The following is an 11,669-nucleotide window of genomic DNA, read 5'->3' on the forward strand; positions in this document are numbered from 1 at the left end:
CCCTTAAAACTGGCAGCTCCTGGCCTCCAGCTCTTATGGTAGGTCAAAAACAGCGGCAGCGGCTCACAGGTAGAACAGCACGGGGCTAAAGATGCTCTTCAAGCCCTGTAGAACCTACTGCTTATAATGCCCTGTTTAAAAAAATATATATACATATGTATATATATATATATATATACGTACAATTTATAGAACCTACAGTGCTTATAATACCTGTAAAAATATACACATATATACATACAATATATATATCACACATTACATATGCTATGTATTACATATAATATGTATGTAATTGAATTTTGTAATCTTATGTGGCTTATACTTTTCTGTTCATATAGTAATTTGCTCAATGTAATAGTTTAAATGCTATGAGAATTTTTGTGATCATGTTTTGAGCGTTCATTTTCTGACTGTGAGGCACAGCCCATGGAGATGGAGGCGGGGCTGGTTCTTCTTTGCCAGCAGGCCCTGTGGGGAGATCGCTGGCCCCTCGGAGCCCTCCTCTGCAGATGCCGGTTTTGAGGTTGCCCAGGCAGCCGACAGGACTCCATCTTTTTCTTTGTTAAGAAAAAAAAAAATTCAGTAAATGTCTCATTCACCCATCCCGAAGGATGGGCGCCAAATGAACAGTTGTTTGCCTCTTGGGATAGTGGAAGGATTTCTGCCTTTTTATAGATTGTGGTGTTTCAATGCACAAAAAAAGTGAGAGTTATGAAATGATTTTTTTCTTTTGTGTTTTTCTGCACCTTTAAATAAACAAAATTAAAAATAAAACCCAATCACTGTATTCTGGGAATATTTGTGCTGACTAATCATGCTCTAAGGTCATGGAGATACGGTTTCCCGGTCTCAGAAAGCCCGTCAGCACAAACTCACTCACCCCTGTGGCTTCCCCAATTGCCTCTGCCAAGCCTGGCACCCTGATTTCCCATCTTTTGTGGGAGGTGAGGAGTCCTTTCATGGCTTTATGTCCACTTAGATTCCCTGAAGTACTTGAGGAGTCAATTTTTGGAAGGGAGTTATTTAAATTGTTCCGATTTTCTTCCAGAGGCGGGGCCACAAGCTCCAGATGACAAGGGCTTCTGCGTGGAGAGGGTTGTTCCGCGCCCCTGGTAAACCGGATCTAGTGTTTGGTACCTCTCCTTTTCTCCTAAAAACAGACAGATGGTTTAGACTACGGGGGGTTTCTATTTTTGGCCGGAGAAGAAACACGGAACTCCACCACTGCAGGATGTCGTTAACAACAGGAGGCGGACTGACGGAAAATGGAAACGGATGATGTTTTACAACAGTGTTATGTGTGCTTTTCCCAGACCACAGCCCAACAAAGACATTTTATCCGGTCCTCAGTGCAGGTCTGCCCCCTATGGGCCAGATTCTCAATTTATTAGTTTCATCGAGTCTGGTAGGGCTCAGAACGGTGGGTCTTTTTTATTTTTGTTTGTTCGTTTATTTTTATTTTATTTTAGTTAGTTTATTTATTTATTTTTGACAGTGGGTCTTTTTAAATCCCTAAGCCCTCAGGGCAATTCTGCACTCTAATTAGCTGTAGCTCTGTAAAGAGTCCTTCAGGCCTCAGGGATGGTGGAGCTGGGCTCAGAATGTGATTGGATGACTCAACAGCTGACCCGAAATTACAGTAAGAATTTTTAAACTGTAAAAGGGGAAGTTTAGGCAAGGTGCTTTCCTTACTCTCTGTATGGGAAAAGTATATGTTTCTAGCGCAAGTACCGACACATAAGATGAGCGGTTTCCATTTTGGTCACGTTATAACCAAAGATGAGCAAATGCGGGGTGTCCTGTGTTGAATTTCACTAGGTTGTGAAGAGCCTAAATGTACCGATTCTGCCTGTAGATGTCTGTATTTTGACTTTTGGTATTCACCAGAGTCAGACACTTCATGTAAAAGACTGATTATTATTATAGTTCCTTAAGAAATAACCCACGTTTTATCAACCCTACTCCTGTGTGATGACCAGCGACTCTGGGCCTGCTGGCCACACACGGAGCAAGGCCAGGCAGGCACTTTAAGTGAAATACACCTGCGATTTGAAGCACCCTTTAAATGGCTCATTTTGGGTCTGCCTTTAACATGAAGCTTAGTGGTGGTGAAACACGTTTAAGGCAAAAGAGGAAGAATGCCGAAGGAGAAAACCAATCTAGGACTGTGGCAGGGAGTTGTCTTTAAGGTATGCACTTTAATATTGACAGAACTTAGCAGAGAATTCGCACTTCCTAAGTATGTACTATGAGCCAGGTATCATGCTAAATGCTTTCCCTGGATTATTTCATTCGTTTCCTCCCACCAATTCTGTGAGGTAGGCGTTCTTACAATCTCTGTTCCGCTAGTGGGCGAGAAGAGGCTCAGGTAAGAGAAGTGACCTGTGGAACATCACGTGCCCTCAAGTTGTAGGGTCAGGATTCAAATCCAGACAGTCTGGATGCACGTCTGTACTCCTAACCTCACCTACGATAGCGGCTTATTTAGGGCTCAACCTTGCTGATCATCAGGGGCAAAAGCAAGGAGGGGCGTGAGGCTCCTTCCCTGAGGACGCGGTGGTGAGTTTCGTGTGCACATCTATGCCTTTGCAGGTGGGGTCATGCAAATCCTTTCCTTCTTAGTCCCTGGGTTTATCACCAGAGCTGGTAATTTGATTAAATATCCAATGTTCTTCCATAAAAGCTGAGTGCAGAGAAGCCCCAGTAGTCTTGAGTGCATAGTAAGCGGCGGAAGGAAACCTAGGCCAGATAGAAGGGACTTGGGAGGCATTTGCTGGTCCTTCCAGGCGCCAGATGTTGAGGGGGAAGACGATTGTAATATGATATGCCTCAATCTGCTGGGGAAAAATCTTGTTTAATTCCCGATCCCTCAATAAAAAATGTAAAAAAAAAATTAAATTCTTTGAGAGCAAATCTTTTATAATTTTCCCTACACATCTTGTGGATGTCAATTAAAAACGATCTTTGTGGCGCCTAGGGGGCTCAGTCGGTTAAGCGTCTGACTCTTGGTTTCGGCGCAGGTCATGATCTCATGGGTTGTGAGATCGAGCGCCGCGTTGAGCTCCCCGCTCAGAGGGGCATCTGCTTGAAGATTCTCTCCCTCTGCTGCCCCCCCTTAAATAAATAAATCTTAAAAAAAATCTTTAATATAAGAACTTACAATGGCCTCTATGTACAATATCTCTATTGACTTAAAATTGTTTTCAATCTACTTTCTGGAGTCCTGATTTCTACTTGATATTGTTAGTAAGTGCTTCTCTTTGCAGTGGAAGATGGTGCCAGTACTTTGTGGAGAGCCACATGCTCTGAGATGCTTCTCCTAGTGGGAAGGACTTGCATCGTTTACATTTGGAGGTTGCAATTCTTTCCCATGTAAGGTGAGTAGGTTATAATGGGACTCAAACCTTAATACCAGCATCGACACTAAGAGAAACACTAATGATGATATATTCTGAACCCTAAATGAAATACTCATTTTAGAATGATTACATCATGAAAAAGACTCATGAAAGTGTTTAATCCTAGAAGGGACATTAAACATCACCAATTGTAAGCTCATATTTTTATACTGGCAGTAAGAGCTTTTAACAAATAACTGTTTCTTTTTTGAAACAGATGAGGACAATAAGCCCAACGAGGAATGTGATGTGCCCAAGATCCTATTGCTACTAGTAGATATCGATCCTGACTGCACACTGGAATAACTGAGGTTTTTTTTGTTTTGTTTTATTTTCTATTTTTTAAATTTTACTATGTTATGTTAGTCACCGTACATCATTAGTTATTTATTTATTTATTTATTTATTTTTTAAAAGATTTTATTTATTTATTGGACAGAGAGAGACAGCGAGAGCAGGAACACAAGCAGGGGGAGTGGGAGAGGGAGAAGCAGGCTTCCTGCTGAGCAGGGAGCCCGATGTGGGACTCGATCCCAGGACCCTGGGATCATGACCTGAGCCGAAGGCAGACGCTTAACGACTGAGCCACCCAGGCGCCCACATCATTAGTTTTTGATGTGGTGATCCACGATCCATTGTTTTCCTATAACACCCAGTGCTCCATGCAGTATGTGCCCTCCTTAATACCCATCACTGGGCTAACCCATCCCCCCTCCCTCCTCCCCTCTAAAACCCTGTTTGTTTGGAATAAGTGAGTTTTTAAAAAATATTGATGCTCGGACCACATCGCAGACGGGCTAATCAGAATTTCTGGCCTTGGGCCTGGGTACTAGCACTTTTTAAAGCTCCCAGGTGACTCGCTCTGAAGCCAGAGTTGAGAACCACTGAGCTAGACATCTTGTCTTGGGTCATCAAATCCACTGTAGTCTCTCATCCCTCATCCCTGAGCCCATGGCAGGCCTGACTAGTAGACTATGGGAATGCTTTCCTGTTGTGCCTAACCTGGCATCCTCCTCATATTGTTCCTGTAGGCTACCTGTCCATCAGCAGTGGGTGACAACCTGAAACTTAGCTATACCTGGGCACTCACTGTACCTTGCTTCCTCCAAACAAAATTATAGAAAATATCTCAAAGTATTATTCTGGTAAAACTGGGATCATACATTCTCATAGTCTGGGGTTTTTATCTCTTAGTCCATTAGGGCTCTACTGGGGAATACCGAGGTGAAAGCCCTGGATTACTCAACTGAGGTTCTGCTCTAGCTTATCCTGTGGAAAGCAACTTCTCCTTTCCCTCTACACAGATGCAGTTGGGTTGATCTAGGTTTGCATCCTAATCTTCTATTTACAACCTATGTGACTTGGGACAAGTTCTTTGTGCCTCAGTTTCCTCAACCGTAAGAATAATGATGAAACTATCTCATGTGTTCATTCTTCTTGCCTTTCTTCTGGTATTGATCTCTAGCAAACTGAAGCCTTCTTTATCTGTCTGAATCCTCTTGGCTCCCTGATAACAGCTTGTTCTAATGAAGATTTTTTTTTTTGTCTTTTTTAAAGATTTTATTTGACACAGAGAGAGAACGTGTGCACAAGCAGGGGGAGCGGCAGGCAGAGGGAGAGGGAGAACCAGGCTCCCTGCTGAGCAGGGAGCCCCATGCAGGGCTTGATCCCAGGACCCTGGGATCATGACCTGAGCCAAATGCAGACACCCAACTGACTGAGCCGCCCAGGTGCCCTAATGAACAAATTCTTGATAGAAGGGGTGGGTTAGTCCTTAGGCCTTCCTCACTAGTATTCAGAGGGCCTATAATGGCCTTCTGCAGACAATGACTACGTTTCGACACATTTTTTTCTTGGGTACTTTGTACTTCCCTAGCCAGAGATAAGCTTTGAAGTTTCCTAACAGTCTGGATGTTATTAGAATCAATTTTGTTCACAACTGAGAGCAAAGGGTGTAGACTGCTGACCCGGATGCAGCAGAGTCCAACAGCCTGGGTCACCACTCAGGGCCATGAGACTATGTCATGCATGGAAACCACCTTGTTTCTAGTTGGAACCAGAGTTTCAGTTAGATCCAATCCCCCAGAGCTCTGATCCCTATTGTTTTTTGGTTGAAATGTAAGTTCCTTCCAGGCTCTCATCTCAGTACTGCTCTGTTCTTCTTACCCATCTCTTGCTGTCTTCTGCTCCTCCATCTTCTCTCTTGGCCAGCTTGGTTCACCGTGCCCTCTGGAATACCTGTTCTGTGGTGAACTCCACATGCCCTCCCTCTGCCTTAACTTAACATGGCTTTCTTGGGAATGCCTCCTGGAGGTCCTTTCATTCTCAGAGTGTGGGATGTCATTCTTAATCCCCTGAGTTCAACAGGTGAGGATATGCGGTCCTCCTGGAGGGAGGAGAAAGTAATTGTGAACAGTAGCACTACACGCATTCATGTCACTCAGAGAAAGTGTTTGTCAGCCTTCTCTCTCAACTGCTTCTTCCTGTTTGCTCCATTTCTGTTCTAGGGGGTATATGGGACGGGTTTCCTAATTCAACCCTACTTGCCTGGGCAGCCTCGGATCTTACCACTCCATTCCTCCACGTTCACTGTAGAAAAGCAAGCCAGATCAGTTTACTTGTCATTCTTCTAAAACATTAAGACAACTTAAGAATCATCTTCTACAAGGAGGAAGAACCTTCTTCTCTCCCAACCTGATTTAGATGCCTGTCCCCTGTAGGCACCTTGTTTACTTCTGAGAGCACTCATGGTCTCAGTAGTAAGTGTTTCACTTCTTTCCCCCACTGACTGAAAGCTCTAAGAGGATGCAGATATTGTCTTTTTGAAATCCAGGTCTCTCTGACCCCAAAATCTGGGCTCTTCCCCATGACAAGTACCTTACCTCTCAGTGTATGGATGTACGACACTGGGTCCACAAGTTCTTTTAAGAGGAACGGTATTCAATACCATTTCCGGGGCACTTGGGTGGCTCAGTTATTAAGTGTCTGCCTTCGGCTCAGGTCATGGTCCCAGGGTCCTGGGATCGAGCCCCGCAATGAGCCCCCCATTGGGCTCCCTGCTCAGCGGGAAGCCTGCTTCTCTCTCTCCCTCTGCTTGTGCCCTCTCTTGCTGTGTCTCTCTCTGTCAAATAAATAAAATCTTAAAAAAAAATATCATATCCTAGTTAGAAGGAAACATGTGATTAAATCCAACTCTCATTTTATACATGGGCCCAAAGACACAGTGGCTTACCCATAGTGCCCGAGGAAGTTAGTGGTACAGCTGTCCCAGACAGTTCCCCCTAAACCACTGACAGATCATTCAAGACTTTAGAGCTTGAAATCTAAGCTTCAAGATGATTATACTAAACACACAAATAATTGTAATACAGGGTGTTCTATGAGAAGTAGAAAGTTTGAAATCAGATGAAAGGGGGAGAAATCACATCTTCAGGCCAGTGTGGCATGTGTGTAGGGAAGGTACAAAGGATTTGCATAACAGTTCTCGACCTTTGTGGTCTCAAGACCCTTTTACACTCTTAAAAATTATGTGAACCCCAAAGAGCTTGGTTTTTGCAGTTCTATCTATTGATATTTATCATATTAGAAATTAAAACAGAGAACATTAAAGACTGTTAAGAATAATAAACCCATTACATGTTGTCACATTTTTATAAAAACGATTATTTTCCAAAACAAAGGTAGTGGGAAGAGTGGCATTTTATGTTTCTGCCAATCTCTTTAATCTCTGACTTAACAGAAGATATCTAGATTCTTATACTACTGCTGTATTCGCTCTTCGGATCTTGTTTTGGGTGAAGCCTTAGAAGAAAATTCAGCCTCATGCAGACACGTAGTTGGAACAGGGAAGAGTATTTTAATAGTCTTTGCAGATAACTGTGGCTCTTCTTCAATACTACATCAAAACCTGAAAAGTGCTAGTTTCTTAAAAGTTAGTTGCACTGTGGAAACTGAAATCATATCAATGAACATTTATTATTGTTTCATTAAAATCCATTGGTCTATCTTGCATTTTAAATGCATAGTTTTGTAATATCATGCATTGGTCATTTAGCAATGCTGATCTTTTGAATTATACAGATCTTCCAAATATTTTCACATTTCATTATATAACAGGATGGAAAAAAAATCACTTGTTCATATCACCACTAGTCTCGTCAGGAAAGTCTTAAGTACTGGGGAGGATGTCATACTCAAAGTGGTTGATACATTTTCCAGAATTCTTATTTTTGCTTGAAGACTTGAATTTTTATCATTGGCAAAAACACTGTCAGTTATTTTCCTGGATGTGACTCACTTAGTTAATTTTTGAGAAAATGGATGCCAAATATTCAAGTCTGAATATGTACTGTTTGTTCTTCTTTCATGCAAAAATGAATTCCATGAAAAAAGTGGTTTTTTCAGCTCACAACTCCATTGCACAAGTGCTTTTTGTGTATTCCCCATTTAGTCACACAGCATACGAAAAAGATATGTTCTTGAAGGCCCCGATTAATTAAGTTAGTAATTTTTACTGTCTTTTTCGAGGACATTCTTAAGTAAAAGTGGCTTTTCCTACTGCCAAGTGCCCGTGCCACTACTTTGAATCATGTTCAGTAAGGTGCCAGTGGGTGGATCCACATTTGCACTGTCAGAATCAATGTCAACACAGTGAAAAAGGAAGTTGATGTCCTAGCGTTATGCAAATAGGTTTGACCATGTGGACCCTCTTTTGTGGGGACTCCCCTGAGAGTGGACAACACTCTGACAACTATCCAAGGTACAGGCTTTGAAAAAGCCTGTCAGATTTTGATAGGCTAAGATGAGGGAGAGTAGGAACATCAAGAAGGCAGTAAAATGTGAGGCGTATCTAAGGAACAATGGGTAGGATATACGTCTGGTTGGAAGAGGAGGGAAGCAGAGGCAGATAAGCTGAGAAGATACCGGGAAAGGCCCAGATGCCGTCATGACCATCAAACAGGTTTTTTATTTTATTTTTTATTTTCTTATTTTTAAAAGATTTTATTTATTTATTTGAGAGAGAGAGAATGAGAGATAGAGAGCACGAGAGGGAAGAGGGTCAGAGGGAGAAGCAGACTCCCTGCTGAGCAGGGAGCCCAATGTGGGATTCGATCCCGGGACTCCAGGATCATGACCTGAGCCGAAGGCAGTCGCTTAACCAACTGAGCCACCCGGGTGCTCCATCAAATAGGTTTAAACCAGACAGGAAGAAGAGGCTAGGATGAGTGGTTTTTTTTGTCTTCTTTTCAGTTTTTGAAAGCTTTAGTTTCAAGTTATATAAAAATAAAGCTGGCCATGTTTCCATTTACTAGTTATAAAATAAAAATGAGAGCATAGCTGCTTTCCTCATAAGTAATGTTTAGGGAATGAAAAAATAAACATGTGATCAAATGCTTTGTTGTACCAAACATGCTGCATTATTTGATTTAGACAGTATTATTTTCAGAAGGAAGAAGAATGAGAACATTTATTAAGCATTTATTGTGAACTAAACACTATGCTAGTCACTTTTCATATAATGTAATCCTTACACGAGCTTATAAAAGAGATATCACCATTCATACAAATGAGGCAAATGAAGCCCAAAAAGTTAAGGAACTATCCAAGGGACATGACTGAACTCTGAATTGGTAACATTTCATATTGTCACCTATTATCTCAAGGCATTTGGGGAAAGTCTGAAAACAAATTGAATTATCAACTGCATATATATCTATATATCCATATATCCTAGCAACCTTTTAAAATAGGGCACAAAATATTGCCACAAACCCAAATAAATATATTAAATCCCAGTGAACTCAAGAATCTGACTCTCACCCCAGGAAGAAGAAGAAAAGGAGGACAGCTTCCACACACTTCTAGTGGCTCCACTGATCAATTACCCACTTACCACTAAGGAGGATATAATCGCTATAGAAATAGAAGAAGACAAAAGAGACCTGATATCCTGAGAAATCAGGAAATTCAGAGACACATACAAGAAACTGGGAGAAAGGCAACAAGGAAATGGAAAAAGAGACAGGATATTGATAAAGGACAGACAGGAAGAGAGAAGGGATATAAATGGGAACAAGAAAGGTGAGAATGGGAATGGGAAAGGGAGAGAACGTGAACGAAAGAAGGAATGGGAGCAAGAAGGGCAATGGGGCAGGGATCATGACTGCGGTTGGGAAAGGAGCTCAGAGCGGAGTAAGGACGGCAGTTGATCGAGAGGCAAGAGCAGAGATCATGAAAGACAATGAGGACGAGAAAGAATGTGAATGGGGGACAGAGAAGGCAAGCAGCAGGACTATGAAGAGGATGAAGAAGATGCAGAAGAACAAAGAAAACCTGAACGAAAACTCAGAGGAAGAAGCTTCTTACCAAGAACGGCTTCAGAACTGGGAAAGCAGAGACCGGAAGGAAACCTGGGAGTACGAGCAAGAGGCTGAAAGAGGAGAGAGAAGAGAAATGGCAAAAGAAGCTAAAGGACTAAAAGAATTCTTAGAAGATTATGACGATATAGATGACCCCAAACATCACAGAGGAAGTGTTCTTCAGCAAAGGGGGCACGACAGGGAAAAGGAAATGGAAGCCAATGAACGGGACCGAGGAGAGAGAAGGAAGAACTAGAGATCAGGTAGCACTTCTGGATCCAGATGCAGAGCTCCAGAGGCTGGAACAGAGGCTGAGAGGATGCGGACAAGTACACGTAAAGCAAGAACCAGAACCAGAGGCTGAGGAAGAAGAATAGCAAGAAAAAGAAGTAAAATGAGAGGAACCCACGGAAGAGGAAGAGCCAGAGCAAAGGCCTGTCTCAAACCAACTCTGAGGCCATTGGCTTTGCCCCATCCATGTCCTCTGCCAGTGGCAATGCAGCCCCCAACGCTCTTGGGGAGGAGTCTCCCTGTGGTATTATTATTCCTCATGAAAATTCTCCAGACCAACAACAACCTGAAGAGCAGAGACCAAAAACAGCACTAAGTCTTAAATGTGGTGCTTCCAATAGTCCTGGTCAGCCTCATACTGTGAAGGGAAAGAAACTTCTGGTAGACAGTGTTTTTAACAAATCTGAGGATGAAGCAGTGATGATACACCATGAAAAAGGAAACCGATTCCCCTGGATTACTGTGAGGATGATGAAACGCTGCCAAAGGCACTGTAAACACTGAAGAGAAGCATAAACAGTTAAGAGTCTCATGGAGAAAATCCCTACAGCCAAACCCAAGCTCTTTGCTTATCTCCTGGATTGGTCTATTGACAGAATGATGGACTAGAACATGGATTCATAAGAAAATCATAGAATACACAGGTGAAAAAGGAGCTACATTCGTTGATCTCATGTGTTCTAAGGTTATTGCTCACAGTTCAAATTATTTTAGATGATGTTGCCATGGTACTTGATAAAGCAGAAGTTCTTATAGTCAAAATGTGGAGATTATTGACAATGAAACAGAAGAAAATTGGTCTTGTGAAATAAAACTCTTTATATATTTGGAAAAAAAATGCCAATGCTCTTTTATACATGCATGTACACACACACTTAAACTTATGGCATGTTTCTCCTCTCCAATGTAAATAAATAAATTCTCTGTTCAACTGGATGGTCTGAAACTCTTTTGTTGACATTTTAAAAGAAATTACCAAAATTATTTCAAACTAATCCCCATAAGAATATTTTACTATAAAAATAAAAAAGTAACTAAATACAGAATAAAGCTATTTATTATTTATTCATTTCTAGGCAGGATAAGGGTCTGGGAGTATAATACAGCTCAAAGAAAGGAGCTACCTGGCTTGACAAAAAATAGATAATTGCTAAAGTAGAAAATTATTATAAATATTAAAAACAAATAGGCAAAACATCTTGAAAGTTTTATAGACTTTGCATTTTAAAATTATAGCTCATCAGAAACTATGATTTTCTTCTGCTTTGTTACTAAAATAGTTGCATTTTGGCTTAAATTTCCACTGGTAATAATTTATTCACTTGTATATAAACATAATATTCTTTCTACATTTTAGATTAAAACTTGTACATATTAAAAAGCTTATAAAGTAAATTGCTAACAAAAATGTGAACTCATATGTACATTTCTGACACTGGGGAATTATGTTACGGAATGCCAAACATGAGTAATGTATCCAAGATATAGGGTAGTAATGAAATAATAAAAGAGAAAAACATATTTTCAAATTAATGATTTAGTAAATTTGCTCATTTGAATAAAGAGAAAACATCACCATGTGACTTATGGTTTCTCAATCAAATCCCCTTGTTTCTCA

The 11,669-nt window shown here is 41.2% G+C and overlaps 1 pseudogene; it reads left to right on the top strand.

Annotated features, from left to right (window-relative positions):
- The first annotated feature begins 9,355 nt into the window (after positions 1 to 9,355).
- On the top strand, positions 9,356 to 10,987 carry LOC112823248 (RNA-binding protein 25-like; annotated as a pseudogene).
- Positions 10,988 to 11,669: the final 682 nt, after the last annotated feature.

This window comes from Callorhinus ursinus, unplaced genomic scaffold (genome assembly GCF_003265705.2).
Source record: "Callorhinus ursinus isolate GAN/ISIS: 27379988/994484 unplaced genomic scaffold, GSC_fseal_2.0 scaffold5, whole genome shotgun sequence".
Taxonomy (NCBI): domain Eukaryota; kingdom Metazoa; phylum Chordata; class Mammalia; order Carnivora; family Otariidae; genus Callorhinus; species Callorhinus ursinus.